This window comes from Polypterus senegalus, chromosome 12 (genome assembly GCF_016835505.1).
Source record: "Polypterus senegalus isolate Bchr_013 chromosome 12, ASM1683550v1, whole genome shotgun sequence".
NCBI lineage: Eukaryota > Metazoa > Chordata > Cladistia > Polypteriformes > Polypteridae > Polypterus > Polypterus senegalus.
In genome coordinates, this window is record NC_053165.1 from 41,146,525 (window position 1) to 41,156,327 (window position 9,803).

Below are 9,803 nucleotides of genomic sequence, written 5' to 3' on the forward strand. Positions count from 1 at the left end.
ACAACACCCAAAAAATGAAATACTAAATACTGTACATTGCAGTCGTGTACTTTACAGTACAGTAAATTCAGTTAAAGCAAAAATAAAACAAACAATACACTACTGTAAACACAGAAAAACATAATTGTGCGTAAGTGGGCTTATGGATCCTGCCGTCTGTTGGGGTCTGGCCACAGGATCTCATCAACATATCACAAGCAATGTCTTCTCTCGCTAAGCATCGGGGAAAATATCCCCTTGTGTGCCGAATCCATCCATGGATTGACCTTACCTCAATGTCTCCTCAGGCCTGTTCCATTGCCTGCAGAAGAGGCATGCTGGCATGTGGTTGGCGGTCATATACGCGCCATCTCCAAGCGGAGAAAAAGCTCTTCTATAGGGTTGAGAAATGGCGAGTAAGGGGGCAAATACACAACTTCAAATTGATCATGGTTGGTGAGCCAGTTCCGAACGATAGCAGCCCGATGAAAACTGACATTATCCCAGACAACAACAAACCTGGGCTGCTCTGGTCTGTCCTGTACAACTGCATCATGAAGTGCATCTAGAAATGTGATTATGTGTTGCACATTATAGGGACCCAGTTTGGAATGATGGTGCAGTAGCCCTCGGAGGCTTATGGCAGCACACAATGTGATATTTCCCCCACACTGCCCAGGACGTGCACAATCGCCCTTTGGCCAAGTATATTACGTCCCCGTCATCTACTTTTGCTGAGGTTGAATCCAGCCTCGTCAATGTAAATAAATTCATGAGGCTGAGCAGCTCCATCCATGTCCAAGATTCTCTGCAACAAAAAATACATATTGTGGGTGGCATTACTCAAAACAAACAACTACACTACTACCCATACAGAACCGCGCCACCCCACCACATAGATATCTGTGTAGCTTTCTGAATATATCTATGTGGCACTGATCCAATGGTACATATTCAGCTGTTACTGGACTGCACCCATTTTGTATTGTAAATCTAAAGGACTGTAACACTTACCTGTACATACTCATGTCGAAGTCCTTTCACCCTGACACTGTTCCTCTCAAATGGGACCCTGTACAGTTGCTTCATGGTCATGTTGTGCTTTACCAAGATGCGTCTGATAGTGGTAACGCTTACTCGATTTATGCTGTTGAATACCTGTCTATCTTCAAGTATTTGTTGCTGTAGCTGGTGGAGATGGATTGCATTGTTTGCTCTGATTAGGTTCACAATGGCAAGTTCCTGCTGTTGGGTGAACAGGCATTGGCGTCCACCCCCAGTGGGCCATCTAGCCAATCTGTAGAAAAATGCAACCACAAAATGTTATTGGTTGGCTTATTTTTTACAGTACTGTATATACTGTACTTTACTGTGTATACCATACACAGTACTGAAACATCTCAACACGTTATCATCGTATGTTTCACAAAAGTAAGTGAGGCCTTTTTTTAGCTGGCTGATTGGTGTTCCGTTTTGTAAGTAAATATTTTCAGGTGTGTGTCTAAGTATTTTCAATTACCCAATGTGTTTTATATTTTGAATAGATGTGTTTTCCCAATGGTACCCTGAGATTTCATTTTTGAACGAAGTGTCTTATATATGAAATAGTGTGTAGTGTGCTGGAGCAAGTGTGTTGTAGAAAGGAGCGAGTGTGCTGCAGAATTACAACTAAAGTGCAAAGCAGCACTTTTGTTTAAGGTATGGTTACACTTTGTTTAAGGTATAGTAACAACAACTTCAAGTTATGTTACTTTGGTTTAAGCGTGTGTCTATAGTGTTCAAGCAATGGGTAAAAACGGTAATTACTGGCAGAGAGAGAAAGCCCCCAAAAAGTTTAGAATGCCACCAGACAGTGGAGTTCATCAATTTGTAAGCCCATGTATACAAGACTGAGGGTAAACGTAAACCCTTGAGAGAAATACTTGAGAGAAGCAAGTCACATAGCAAGTGTTGCAACATGGATGCTGATAGGAGAATTCAGACAGTAGATGTTGCTTTTTGGTATTTTGCTTTACGAACAATTGTTAGTAGAGAGGTGAGTGCAGTACAGAATACACCTCCATGTTATTGACAGTAGTGGAGGTTCTGAGTATTTCATTTTTGATTTGATCTTCTTTTTCCTTGTTGGATTACCTTACAGAACTGTTGGTTCATCACTGTCAGAAGGAAACCATATATTTTTGCTTTGCACCCTCCATCACCACAACCTATCGTCTATGGGGGAGTAGCAAAAGCTTCAGATTCGTCATAAATGTCAATCTCTGTTTTTCAACGGATTTTGAAATATTAGGGTCCCCTGATACCAAAAACATCTCTATGATAGGTGTGTGTCTGTGTGTCATGGTTTCTTGAGGACAGTCTAGAGCTAAAAAGGCTGGACAGAAAAATACAAAAATTTAAAACTTAAGCCTGTTATGAGATGACGATGTGCTGCTAGTTTTTGAGCCAATTTGTGCAAGAGAAAGAGGCACTCTAGAGAAACCTTCAAATATTGTAATTCTGCAATTAATTATGAATTCTACTTGTCAATTGCTATCGTAATAACCTATTTCATGATCAGAAACATCAGCATCAGAGAGGTAAATAATTACTGAAATGTTACAGAATAGTTTGGGTAACTTTGTTCCTAGGGCGCAAAGCCTACTGACGCTAGCATCCAAATTTATTTAGTTTTAGTTTAGTAACTGCCTTTGCACCTTAATTACTTGTCCGTGTCTCTCACTTACGGTAGTTATGTATAATCATGAACTACAAGATGTACAGGGTTTAGTTTTTTGCTGAATTCCAAGGTGTGGGATTTTGCACTAGCCAAGTGACTTCTGTAAAATATAAAATTACTGACCATCAAGCTAATGGGCATATTCAGTGTTAATGTTAGTGAGATCTCATCTTTTGGAATTAATTTCTAGTGTATGTAGTAATAAAATGCATTGCATTTTTTACTTTAAACTATGGCACTTTGCAAGGATTAGAACCTCTGTTGAGACTGCACTACACTACAACTTAATAAAATTGAATTTAAATAGAAAATAAGAAATGAAAAAGAATGACAGAGGGAGTACTAATCTCATTACAGTCCATTAAATATTCTTTTGATCTGCCCTCATTAACACAGCAAAATGGCAGGAGAAATAAATCATGGAAATACATTGCAAACTCCATTAACATCTATAAGGACTCGTGTCTGAGGCTCCTAAGGTCATATCATCAGCTTATTCACTCTGTGTGACAGTAAATTGGATTTGAACTTTCTCTACTAGTCTTTTTTTATTACCAATTGTTTTTATTTCTGTTTCAGAGTCAGACTATACGATCAATATATTCCTCATGTAATGCTATTCCTGTGTGATCTTGCAGGAGTAATTACTAGAAGAACCTACTCAGAAGCAACATCAGACAGCTAGGTGTCTGTTACTCCATTTGACTTATTCTGCATAGTAGCTGATTGCTGCTATTTATATTTTTAAGATATATTATGTATAGTCCTAAAAGCTCTCAGTACTCAAGATTTTAAGTTTTATTTTTGGATTAATGTTCTTGATGCTGCGGTGGGCTGGTGCCCTGCCCGGGGTTTGTTCCTGCCTTGTGCCCTGTATTGGCTGGGATTGGCTCCAGCAGACCCCCCAAGACCCTGTAGTTAAGATATAAGCGGGCTGGATAATGGATGGATGGATGTTCTTTATGAAAGTAGAAAATTTTGTTTTATTCAGATCCAACTTTTCTGTTTATTTTAAACAGCTAAACATTTTGAAATGGAAGGAGAGCAGGAAAGAGGTGCAGAAAAGTAAGGTGAGTGAGGTGGTGGGGGTGCATGAACTGAATTTTGCAAAGTGCCTTAGGGAAAGAAGGACTGGTACTGCATTTATTTATTATATTTTTAACAAGTTTTTTCCTGTTTTTAATCATTTTTTATCACCTTAGAGCGGCACTTTTAGACCATTTTAAAGAACTTATGAATTGATTTTCGCAATAAAAATCATTTTTAGCAACACTGCATCTGGAGTTTGAACTCTTTACTGTTTTAATAGCATTCAGTCCTGTTTTTGACGTCAATGTTTTGCTAAAGCCCACAGTTTACAACCCAGGTTGTCACTTGACTAATATCTTCTCTAACCCATCCAAGTATCCTAAAACACATAGTGTGTTCAGTGCTTTTGAAATTCTAATTACAAAATTCTAAATCTTCTCTCCTTCTATTAACTTCTCTTGCCATAAGCTTGTTTTTCCTTCTGTCCATTCAGCAAGACAGTTTGACTAAATATCTATGCACTTTTTATTAGGACATTGTGTCTTTAAAAGTATTAGTCTCTTTTTCTCATGGTTCTCTGTGTCAGTGTCATTTTGCTCCTTATTATTAACTATCAAAAGAACACAGTCCTGCTTTTTAATATTTTCAGTGACATGCTCTCTTGTTCTGTTTGTCTGTTCTTTGGAGTGATAAAAGATTCTTCATTAAGCATTCCCCTCTGATTTATGATAGGGCACAAGGATGGTGCCATTGCCAAACTTAAAATTATTAAAAGTGCTAAGGTTAAGGTATGGTGGGGTGAGCTAAGTGATGAAGGCACTCATTTACCCATTTTTACTGCAATTTTGCCGATTTTTATATTCGCTCTGTGTCATCCTGCCCTGGAGCCTCATTTGTAAAACCTGCATACGCACATAAAATGTATGTACACAACTTCCCATGCAAATGTCAGGATTTATAAACAAAGACCTAATGGGTGAACATGCATATATTTATGGCAACTCTGACCCATATGTGCGTCAACATTTCAGTGAAACTGGGAAATGACAACACCCTTGATCAAGTAGGGAAATGCAGCCAAACCAGCTAAGTAACGACTTGCACGCATAATAATTCATATCGCCAAGCTGTTATTATAATGTGCATTGACATAACAAACATATTAAACCTCAAAAGTATCTAATATGATGTATAAGCTATATTTTAGTTGATTTTTAAAATGGCAAATTCTGTGTATTTGCACTGAAGAACTTTAGTTTATATCAGATATCTGTGGTCACTTATCAAGGAACTGGTCAATTGGTCAGGAATATCTTAGTCAAGCTTCACTCTGTCATGACCACTTTATTGGAAAGCCATTAACCAACTGATGAAACTCTATATCCAGTTATTATATGATCTGAGCGCAAATCTATATAACATTTAACATGTTTCTGACAGTATCAAAGGGCAGTTTGCGGCAGTGTCTGGTTCTCCTAACATTATCATAACAAGTTACTACACTTATACTGCAATAAGAACATCTAGCGAGAAGGAACCTGTTATTATTAGCTGTGAGCAGTGATATTCCATTACAGTTTTTCTTGACTGCTTAGACACATTACTTGAAAATTAGGTTCATTAGGGTTAGGGTTGATCTCCTCAAACTTAAAACTTACAGGTCAAAACCAAACTCTCTACTCAAAACCATGTAATCTTATATTAGAACCAAACTTTGCTTTCAGACATCACACAAAAGCCCTCAAAAACACATGCACTACAACCTAGCCTCACACCATACTGAGATGAATTAAAAACACTACTGAACAAACTAGTTACTGCAATGAGTAATGTTACTTATGCCCCCCACCCCAACCTCTGTACACAACAGACACTATATAAAAAACAAATGTAGAAATTTTCTTATTAATGGAAAACAATACATAAATAAAAGTGAATGTAACTGTAGCATCACTTCTCTGGTAATAAAGAACACTATATAAACAACAAATGCAGAAATTTTCTAAAAAAGTTTATCCCAACCCAAACTGTAACCCTTTCATGTACAACACAATACATAAAGAATTGGAAACAAAAAGAAAATTTTACAGTATTTCATGATTGCTTAGACACATTTAAGCATTTAGACACATTAAGCTCCATTTCCCAAAACTCTAAACACAATTCCATAACTGCACACTCATCTCCACAAGTTAAAACCAAACTATTTACTCAAAGCCTCATAATCTCACATCAAAACCAAACTATGCCATCAGACACCACACAAAAGCCCTCCAAAACATAAACAATACACCATGTTGAAATCAATTCAAAACACTACTGTAAGAACCTGTTACTGCAATGAGTAATGTTACTTAGGCCCCCCACTACCTCTGTACACAATGGACACTATATAAACAACAAATGTAGGCATTTTCCAAAAAATGCTTTTTGTACGACACACTACATAAAGAAAATTCAATGCAGCCACAACATCCTTTCTCTGGTCAGACTCAGGGCAGAGAATCTCATCTAAATCACTTGCACTATGAGCCCTGGCCAGGCAGTGGGGGAAAAAAACCTTGGAAGGTCTCAATTGTGATTTCCAAACAAGCTTCCCATATGGCCTGGAGGTGATGAAAGCAAATGTAGGGTTCTCGGTCATAGACCTACCCTCCGCCATTCTGAAAAAAAAACTCTTCTATAGGGTTATACTGTCTGGTAATGTCTTACATTTTTTTGAATCTTACTTAACAGGTAGAAAATTCTTTGTTAGTTGTGGTAATTATGCTTTGAAGACACATGATATTCTATATGATGTTCCACAAGGATCTATTCTGGGTCCAGTGCTATTTTCGATCTACATGCTTCCATTAGATCAGATTATCTCAAGGCATAACGTGAGCTACTACAGCTATGCTGACGACACACAACTGTTATTTGTCAATAGCATCTGATGACCCTCTTGGTTCGCTGACCCAATGTCTTACTTGTGTTTCTGAGTGGAGGAGTAGTTAGTTTCTCAAACTAAATAAGGAGAAAACAGAAATCTTAGTCATTGGCAAAAATGGATATAATGAGAATATTAGAAATAATCTTGATCCATTAGGCTTAAAATTCAAGACAGAGATAAAGTATTTAGGGGTAAATGTTGACTCTGACTTAAATTTTAAATCATGTATTAATCAGATTACTAGGACAACATTTTTTCACTTAAGAAATATAGCAAAAGTTAGATCCCCTACAACTTTGCAAGATTTTGAAAAATTAGTTCACGCTTTTGTTTTTTGTCAACTAGATTACTGTAACACACTCCTCTCAGGACTACCCAAAAAAAAGACATTAATCAATTGCAACTAGTGCAGTTTTGATGTCCCTACACTGGTATCCTGTGCCATTTAGAACTGACTTTAAAATACTGCTTATGGTCTACAAAGTCTTAAATAATCTGCTCCATTCTATATTTCGGAATGCCTCTCACCTCACACTCCAAATTGTAACCTTAGATCTCCAAATGAGTGTCTGCTTATAATTCCAAAAGCTAAACTTGAAAGAAGTTCTGCTATTATGCACCTAAAATCTGGAATAGTTTACCGATAGAAATTTGCCAGGCAAATACAGTGAAGCACTTTAAAAAAAACTGTTAAAAACCCATTATTTTAATATGGCTTTCTCATAGCTTCATTTTTGTGTACCCCGATATTCTGTATATGCATTGAATTATCATTCTTTCTCTGCTGTTCTTTTCCGGTTCTCTGTAGTGGCGCTCTGCGCCACCACCACCTGATCAAGGCACCACGCATTGCATACGTTGATGGAGTAAAGGCAAGATGTCCACATAATCATCATCATCTAATTCTTCCACATGAAGCCTTAAAACCATGAAGACTGATTAAGATCATTTATGTTAGGTAGAATGCCCCGTGGGGGCTGTGCGGTCTCATGGCCTCAGAACCCCTCCAAATTTAGTTTTTTTTTTCTCAAGCCCCCATGAGTTTTTTTTTTGTTTGTTTGTTTTTTCTGTCCTCTTGGCCATCAACCTTACTTTATTCTTTGTTACTTAGTATTGCCTAATCTTATTTTTATGTTTTTTTAATCTTTCTTCATTTTGTAAATCACTTTGAGCTACATCATTGGTATCAAAACATGCTATTAAAATAAAAGTTGTTGTTGTTTAGAAAAGGAAAACATGCAGGCAGAAAGATGATATTGAGTCTGGGGTTGTTGGTAAACCAGTCACGAACCAGAGCTGCCTGGTGAAAATTGACACTGTCCCAAATAACAATGTACAGGGTGCGCACAAAGTCCGTATACCCCTATCTTTTGGAGGATTTTGAAAGCTAAAGGTTACCTCTTAGGAATCCAAAACATCTGTATGAGTCCCTCCATGATCTCTGCATAGCCGAATGCCCCGCCAGGTTCTCCTGCTCATGTTCTACAACATTTGCGGGGTGACTTTCTGGAACGCTGCGCGAACCGCATGTTTCAGTTCATAACGGCGCTTCTACACGTCTTCTTTGATAAACCCCTAGAGTGCATTATCTGGAGTTGTGAGATCAGGGCTTCTCGGAGGCCACGGAAGAGGAGCGGGATTGTTGTTTGATCCTCGTCCGATCCAACAATTCCCAAAAAACTTCATTGAGGCGATCACGCACAGTGATTTCGAAATGGGCAGGTGCCCCGTCTTGTTGAAACCAAACACTGTCAAGGACGCCCTGGTTTCTCAGTTGCGGGATGAGCCAGCCATTCAGCATTTCCAGATAAATGATTTGGTTAACAGAACCGTCAAAAAAATAAGGGCCAAACAAATGCTGCGCTGTCGTTTGAGCCCAGATCATCACGTGTGGTGGGTTATGCTCAATTTCTTCAAATAAATGTGGATTTTCTTTTCCCCAGAAAAACAGGTTTCGATTGTGGGAGCTGCGATAAATCACACACTCATCAGAGAACATAGCATTTTCCTTCTCAGCATTTGTTGGAAATTGATGCAGCATCAGATCACAAGCTTCCTGACGTCTGTCCAAGTCGGCATCTGATAACTCGTTAACGTCCAATGGATGCCAACATTTCATTTGCAAGTCCTGTTTTGATGTGTTTTCACATTGTCGATTCCGGTATTCCCAACTCAGCAGCACGTTTATCAGTGGATTTCATTGGGGATCGTTGAACAGACTCTGCCACATCTGCACACGTTTCATGCCTTGTGGATGATCTTCCACTTCGCGACGCATCTCAGACGCTGCCCGTTGCAAAATCCTTCTTCTCCCACTGCAACAACGTCCTCTTTGTCAGCGATGCCTTCCCAAAACGCACAACAAAGTCATCCATGACATTTTTGATCAATTTCCCAGTAACAGGCCACTCATGAACCCACACAGTGGCCACCAAACGCTCCTCGATCGTGAAAACACTTGTGTCACCCATTGCTTCATCTTGGAACGACCGCCACGTTGTTGCGATTTCTTGAGCAGCAGCAGGTGGCAGCACCAGACAGGATGTTGGAAACACACCTTGAAATACTGGGAAGACTTGGGCTGATGTCCACAGGAACCAAATTGTCATAGTTATTCCTGTAAATGCTCCTAAAGATAGGGGTATACGGACTTTGTGCGCACCTTGTAGTATGGCTACTCTGGTTATGTAGGCCCACTCTGATCAAGTTGCTATAAGTTATCTCGGACACCATTGAGGAAAATCATCAGAAGCATGGTGTGCTATGGACCAAGAATGGCATGTTGGTGTAAAACGCTTTGGTGGCTGATGGCGGCACACATTGTCACATTCCCCCCCTTGCTGACCAGGGCCATTTACAATGGCCCATTGGCCAATTATTTTCCTTCCCCTCCTCCTCCTTTTAGTGAGGTACAAACCTACCTTTTCAACAAAGATGAGCTAAAGAGGAGTGTGTCTTGTTTCTGTTGTGAAGATTTTCTACAAGAGATGACACACACTATAGTAAATGACTACACTGAAACACTTTGCTAGAGTACACACAAAAAGAAGATCATAAATACAGTTTGTTATTCGCTATATAGTGCTGTACAGTACTGTAATACATACTGCAACTACCCTTAAATACTTTACACAGTATGAAAAA